Source organism: Mustelus asterias, chromosome 8 (genome assembly GCF_964213995.1).
Source record: "Mustelus asterias chromosome 8, sMusAst1.hap1.1, whole genome shotgun sequence".
NCBI lineage: Eukaryota > Metazoa > Chordata > Chondrichthyes > Carcharhiniformes > Triakidae > Mustelus > Mustelus asterias.
The window spans coordinates 104178904-104187326 of NC_135808.1; positions in this window are offsets into that span (position 1 = coordinate 104178904).

Consider the following 8423-nt stretch of genomic DNA (forward strand, 5'->3'; position numbering starts at 1 on the left):
GCTGTGGGTGCTGAGGTGCTGAGGTGACTGTCCTTAATGGAGATACGTGTGTCCAAGAATGCAACCGATTCCGGAGAGTAGTCCATGGTGAGTCTGATGGTGGGATGGAACTTGTTGATGTTTCATCATATAGTTGTTTCAGTGATTGTTCACCATGACTCCCTTGGAAGAAAATGTCATCGATGTATCGAGTGTATAGCATCGGTTGAAGGTCCTGTGCAGTGAAGAAGTCTTGGGTTCGAACCTGTGCATGAAGATGTTGGCATATTGAGGTGCAAATTTGGTCCCCATGGCTGTTCCGTGTTGTGCGGTTGTTTGAAGGCAAGGATGATAAACTGGTTGTTGAAGGTGAAGACATTGTGGTTCAGGATGAAGCGGATGAGTTGTAAAATTGCATCTGGAAACTGGCAGTTGTCGGCGTTGAGTACTGAGGCCGTTGCAGCAATGCCATCATCGTGGGGGATGCTGTTGTAAAGTGCCGAGACATCCATTGTGACGAGGAGTGCTCCTGGTTCAACTGCTCCATGTGCGTTGAGTTTCTGTAGGAAGTCCATAGTGTCGCGACTGTTCTTTGTACAATGGGTTTCAGGACGCCCTTGGCATAGCCAGAGAGGTTCTCGCACAGGGTCCCATTGCCTGATACGATGGGACGGCCGGGTGTGTTTGCCTTGTGTATCTTCGGGAGGCAGTAGAGATCTCCAACGTGGGGAGTACGTGGGATGAGAGCACGGAGGGTGCTTTGAAGGTCCGGATCAAAGGTTTTGATCAGAGTGTTGAGTTGACGGGTGTGTTCTTTGGTCGGATCTGTGGGTAACTGTCTGTAGTGTTCCTCGTTGTTGAGTTGTCGGTACACTTCTTTGCAGTAATCCGTTCTGTTCAGTATGACGATGGCCCCTCCTTTGTCTGCTGGTTTGATGACAATGTTGCGGTTGGTCTTGAGAGCATGGATGGCGTTGTGCTTGGGTGATGTTCGGTGCTGTCTTGTGAGTGCGACTGATGAATTTGGTGTTGACGTACCTCCAGATGGCTTGGGCATACATGTCAAGTGGAGGGCAGCGGCCTTCCGGAGGAGTCCAATTCGGCTCTTTCGACTCTTTGGTGCGTCTACACCAAAGTTGAACCAGGAGCACTCCTCGTCACAATGGATGTCTCGGCACTCTACACCAACATCCCCCCGATGATGGCATTGCTGCAACGGCCTCAGTACTCAGCGCCGACAACTGCCAGTTTCCAGATGCAATTTTACAACTCATCCGCTTCATCCTGGACCACAATGTCTTCACCTTCAACAACCAGTTCTTCATCCAGACACATGGAACAGCCATGGGGACCAAATTTGCATCTCAATATGCCAACATCTTCATGCACAGGTTCGAACAAGACTTCTTCACTGCACAGGACCTTCAACCGATGCTATACACTAGATACATCGATGACATTTTCTTCCTTTGGAGTCATGGTGAACAATCACTGAAACAACTCTATGATGACATCAACAAGTTCCATCCCACCATCAGACTCACCATAGACTACTCTCCGGAATCGGTTGCATTCTTGGACACACGCATCTCCATTAAGGATGGTCACCTCAGCACCTCACTGTACCGCAAGCCCACGGATAACCTCACGATGCTCCACTTCTCCAGCTTCCATCCTAAACACGTTAAAGAAGCCATCCCCTACGGACAAGCCCTCCATATACAAAGGATCTGCTCGGATGAGGAGGATCGCAACAGACACCTTCAGACGCTGAAAGATGCCCTCAAAAGAACAGGATATGGCACTCGATTCATCGATCGACAGTTCCGACGCGCCACAGCGAAAAACCGCACCGACCTCCTCAGAAGACAAACATGGGACACAGTGGACAGAGTACCCTTCGTCGTCCAGTACTTCCCTGGAGGGGAGAAGCTACGGCATCTCCTCCAGAGTCCTCAACATGTCATTGATGAAGACGAACATCTCGCCAAGGCCATCCCCACACCCCCACTTCTTGCCTTCAAACAACCGCACAACCTCAAACAGACCATTGTCCGCAGCAAACTACCCAGCCTTCAGGAGAACAGTGACCATGACACCACACAACCCTGCCACAGCAACCTCTGCAAGACGTGCCGGATCATCGACACGGATGCCATCATCTCACGTGAGAACACCATCCACCAGGTACACGGTACATACTCTTGCAACTCGGCCAACGTTGTCTACCTGATACGCTGCAGGAAAGGATGTCCTGAGGCATGGTACATTGGGGAAACCATGCAGACGCTACGACAACGGATGAATGAACACCGCTCGACAATCACCAGGCAAGACTGTTCTCTTCCTGTGGGGGAGCACTTCAGCGGTCACGGACATTCAGCCTCTGATCTTTGGGTAAGCGTTCTCCAAGGCGGCCTTCACGACACACGACAGCGCAGAGTCGCTGAGCAGAAACTGATAGCCAAGTTCCGCACACATGAGGACAGCCTAAACCGGGATGTTGGGTTTATGCCACACTATATGTAACCCCCACAGCTTGCCTCCTGGACTTGCAGAATCTCACTGGCTGTCCTGTCTGGAGACAATACACATCTCTTTAACCTGTGCTTAATGCTCCCTCCACTCACATTGTCTGTATCTTTAAGACCTGGTTGGCTGTAGAGATTCGCATTCTAATCAGTATTCTGTAACTTGATTTTGTGTCTCTGTGCCCTGTTTGAGAGCAGATTTCCACTCCATCTGACGAAGGAGCAGCGCTCCGAAAGCTAATGGTATTTGCTACCAAATAAACCTGTTGGACTTTAACCTGGTGTTGTTAAAACTCTTACAGTCTTTTAAATCACAGGAGCACTCCATTCTGCATCAGGGATTTCCCTTTCACTCTGTCAGAAGCTGCAGGTATGAGCAGACCCCTTTGACAGAGAGAAGATGTCAATTTCACTGGAGGCTGGGGGAAGCCATTCACCATAGCTGTTTACTCAGCCCCAATCTATTCTCACAGCTTTTAGTTGAAGTCCTTCATGCATGAATGCATTTCAAGTATCCCATTGTTCCTAACGGCAATGTTTACAAAGATTCTAAGCCTGATTGACAGCTGTGGGTTCTTCAAAGGGGATAAGTGGTTTCATTTCCTCTCTTTCCGTTTATCTAAGTTGAACTGCAGGGAAGGTTCATAGTCAACTCAGTTTCATCCTCATTCTTGACATGTGCACTGGATGAAATTCTTTAAAGGTGCCATGGTCCACTTTCTTCAGCTTCACCCTGGACTTCAATGGCATAATGTCTTGGGTAGGTCTGTGCTGCAGTTTTACATTCTTGCATGGCAACTGGCCAATTTGAAATCACTAAGGTGCCAACACCAGGAACCTATCCTCCTGATCAGTTAGAATTAATAAAAACAGGGCTCTTGTCCATCGTTGTTTCCCCACAACTAGTTTGGACCAGACTAAAACCCACTTCAAAAACAGGAAAGCAGTTTATTGTGTAAGGAGCTTGAGAATGAACTTTGGCAAAGATCTAGGAAGCCATTCTTGAACTTATCAGCTTTTGCCATTTTGGTAATCAGGAAGTTAGATAACCTCTTATATTATCGTGTTAAAAATAAATCATTAACAAACGGTATAAAAAGAAATCTGATTATTGTTGAAATGAGTATTTGCTAAAAGATGTCAATTATCAGCACTTTTTAAAAATCCTCTAGAAAAATATAGAATACTGCAACTTGCATCATGTTTTCCTGTTCACCTCTGTCTGTTTTTATTTTGTATGGATTTGCAGTTAAAGAGGAAATCAAAGGTCAAACGGGGTGTAGGGGCACTCTTCCGAGGTCAGAATTGTTGGGAAAAAGTAGGAACTTTATTCAACAATAAATACTTTAACGCTCACACTGAATGTACAAAGTGGGAAAAGAAACTAAAGTATGCTTCTTAAGTCCACATAATGTCCCACAGTACTTCATGATCAATTAGTTACTTTTCAAATGCATTAGTAGTTATGCAGGTAAACACAACAGACATATTGTTCAGAGTTAACCCATAAGTAGAATGGAAAGAACAACAAGATAAGCTGTTTTTCATGGTTTAGTTGAGGAACGTGTTGGTAAGGACACCCGGTGAACTCTCCCTAATCCTCATGCATCTTTTATATCCGCCTGAGTTGGCAGATGTCTCACTGCAAAGTTATCACCTGTAACAGAATGATACTTCCTCAGTACTGCACTGAATTGTCAGCCCAGATTATGTCGTCGAGTACATAAGCAAGGCTTGAATGTACAGCCTTCTGGCACAGACAAAAGGTCCATCAATTGAGCCACGTTGACATTTGAATTAAATGTTCCAACACTACATTACATAGAATATCTGGCACGGGACAGGCCATTCGGCCCTACTAGTCTCCTCTTTCCTCATCTAAATTAACCATCATAATCATCGATTCCTTTCACCTCAAATGCAGGTCTGGTTTCCCCTTATATGAATCCATCGTATTCACTTCAACTATTCCTTGCGATAGAGGGTTCCAACTTCTCATCACTTTTTCAATAAAGAAGTTTCTTCTGAATTTCCTATCGGATTGTTTGGTGACTTTTATATCGATGGAGTTTAGTTTCTGCGCTTCCTCACAAGAGGAAATATTCTCTCTCTATGTACCCTATCAAAACCTTTCATAATTGTAAAAACTCTAAGTCACCCCTCAGCTTATTTTCGCAAGAGGAAAGGGACCCAGCCTATCAATTCTTCCCTCATACATTCACTCATGCATTTCTGGAATCATCCTTGTAAAGCTCTGCATCCCCAGTATATTTTTCCTGAGATAAGTAACCAAAGCTGTTCACAGTCATTCTCCAAATAATATCAGGACAATAAGGGAAACTTATATGGACTGTAACAGCCAAACGTTGTCTACAGAATCATTAGATGACGATTGTAATTGAAGTATGTACAAGCCTTCTGGAAATTAGGAAGAGCCTTATTAAGCTTTCATGAGAGCTCTGTGCTCAAACTGCACAACGCTAGTCAAGTTAAAATTGATAATAGAGGTGAGTTTTAAAATGCTCCACTATGATATTTTATCCTAGAAATGGTACAGGATTAAAGAAATCATGCCCAAAGTGGACCAGAAGACATTAGACAGCTCACACCCACTTTATTACACCAGAAATCATATCTGAAAACCTTATCTGGAAATGACCAAGGAAAACATCCTCCACAAGCTTTGGACAGGGCTCCAGAGAGATCTGCAGTCAATCTACACTACTGGGCAACACTGCAAATGACAGTCAAGATCACTGACAATGCCCTCACTTTTCTTCTCAGATGAGCAAGAATGTTAATAGTAGGAAAAAGGTCAAGTTTACAAAGCTTCCTATAACACAGAGAACTCACTCAGTTAAGAACACCAGACAGAGATATGCTGGCCCACTTATAAGACTTAAACTTCGACCATTAAATAAGAATTTATTCCCAGTATCAAATTCCACAGCCAATTCCTTACAGATCAAAACAATTAGTAAAGAACAGAACCTGAGTAAAAATGTATACTTCATTTTCGGGGCAGGGGGTGAGGGGGAGTAATATACATCTGCATCTTTAACAGGAAACTATAGTGATCCCAACTTTGTTTTAATGGTACAAACGTGTAAGAGACATGATTGAAATCTAAGTAGAACATTTCTTCACAAATATGTTGTGCATTTGTTGGGTTAACTGGAACATGGAACAAAATGCTTTTGACCACAATTTCACAATAACCAGTGTATGGAATGCCTCCCACAGCACAGTCTTTAATTTGCCCAGCATAGCTCTGTGCTCAGGAGGGAATTTCTTGTGATCAACGCCTATATCATCTTTTATCACATGGTGCACTTCATCAGTCTCTCCACTCTTAACACATTCATACACTTCATGCCTTGGAAACAGCCACACAAATACTGCATAAGGTACTGTGTGCTATATAATGGTGCCATCTAGTGCAAGAGGAGAGACCCTGCATCCCAAGAAGCTATTGCCAAACTCAATATAATTCATCGCTTTCATGCAAAAACACATTTTAAAAATGAACTGAATTACAGAATAATACCAAAACACCAGTAAAAATTCTAGACATTTTAAAATATGTAGGCATAAAAATAGAATTAGATTTATTCAGTCAGCCTTGATTCAGCAGCAGCATTCACGGATGGGATTCTTCGGCAGTGCTCAACAGAAAATCGGAGATTCCCACCCGACTTCAATGGACCTTTACATGGTCCGTTCCCCCCCCCCGCCTGTTAGAATTCCAGTGGCGGGTGGGATGGGAGAATTCCGGCCCATATCTCTGAGCCAGAAAGTCAAGGATGGGAGTCCCACCCCATGATATATGGGGAGCACATCAAGTGGTGGATATTCTAGTGCAGAAAGGTCTGAGCATTGTTGGAGGTCCCACTTTTCAAATCCGACGTTAAACATAGGTTCTGTCAACCATCTCATGTGCATATAAAATATGTTGGCCAAAATGCATTCCTCAATAAACACCATCTGAACAGATTAATTGATCATACATCAATCTTATTGATGGGGGGATCTTATGGAGACTTATAAGATAATGCGGGGGCTGGATAGGGTGGAGGCGGAGAGATTCTTTCCACTTAGTAAGGAAGTTAAAACTAGAGGACACAGCCTCAAAATAAAGGGGGGTCGGTTTAAGACAGAGTTGAGGAGGAACTTCTTCTCCCAGAGGGTGGTGAATCTCTGGAATTCTCTGCCCACTGAGGTGGTGGAGGCTACCTCGCTGAATATGTTTAAAGCGCGGATGGATGGATTCCTGATCGGTAAGGGAATTAAGGGTTATGGGGATCAGGCAGGTAAGTGGTACTGATCCACGTCAGATCAGCCATGATCTTATTGAATGGCGGGGCAGGCTCGAGGGGCTAGATGGCCTACTCCTGCTCCTATTTCTTATGTTCTTATCTCTTGGCTGTTTGTGGGATCTTGCGGTGTGTAAAAATGACTGCTGCATCCATCTACCATGATGTGGAGATGCCGGCGTTGGACTGGGGTAAACACAGTAAGAAGTCTAACAACACCAGGTTAAAGTCCAACAGGTTTATTTGGTAGCAAAAGCCACACAAGCTTTCGGAACAGGCTGTTCCTTCGTCAGGTGGGTGGACTCTCACCCACCTGACGAAGGAACAGCCTGTTCCGAAAGCTAGTGGCTTTTGCTACCAAATAAACCGGTTGGACTTTAACCTGGTGTTGTTAGACTTCTTACTGCATTCATCTACCAAACAGAAGTAATTCGTTGACTGTAGAGCACTTTGGAGCATCTCAAATACTAAAAAAAGGTTTACATTCCAGGTGTCTTGCACTAAAAAGGAATTCTGCAGTCCAGATAAACAATAACACTGCAGCATACTGTACTTGAACTCAATCACTTGCTGTGTAAGCCTGCCCAGACACTTCTCTCCATACCCAGAAAATATCACAAACTTCCAGCCTCAAACTTTTATCACACACATCTCCGCACAATAAAAACGCGCCAAAAATCTTCAACTTGTGGTTGAATCCGTACAACAGTTTAGTAAGCAGCGTTTTCTACTGACCTAAAACCTGTGCGTGGGAACCTATTAAGAACAGCTGTAATTGTGAGACTAAATTTAATAAGCTGACAAATATGCAAGTAGTGGTAGTCAGTAACACCGACACGCAACAGTCCTGCTTATTCCTGTAATTAGAAAACATTCTTGCTCGATAAGAGTAGAGGGCGGCTGCATCACCAGAATGAGGAACCTGACATCTGACCAGCAATTTCCAAGACATAAGCGAAAAGTGCAACTCATGAACTTATGCATTATGTATCCATAACCAACTAACTTGAGTACATTTTTATTTAAATGGAAACATGATTGACACAAAGCCTTTATTTTGAAGTAAGAGGAGCAGAAATATACAATAAAGATTTTTTTAATGTATTAGTGTCACAAGTAAGTTTACATTAAGACTGCAATGAAGTTACTGTGAAAATCCCCTAGTCGCCACACTCCGGTGCCTGTTCGGTTACACTGAGGGAGAATTTAGCATGGCCAATGCACCTAACCAACACATCTTTCAGACAGAGAGGAAACTGGAGCACCTGAAGGAACCCACACAGACACGGGGAGAACATGCAGACTCCGCACAGACTGTGACCCAAGGTGGGAATCGAACCCGGGGGTCTCTGGAGCTGTGAGGCAGCCATGTTGACCACCGTGCTGCCCAGAAAATCCAGGCAATATCAAACGTAAAGGATAAAATCTCACCATCAGGATCCCTTTGAAAAATAGAAATAACCACAATTAATTAGCAACTTGTATTTATGGAACAGTTTTAGTGTCAGAAACATCCAATGTGTGGGGGCATAGTTGAAGAGAAAATGGGATGCCAAGCCATCGAGGTCTGAGGATTCACAGTGAGGGGCTTGGGCAATGA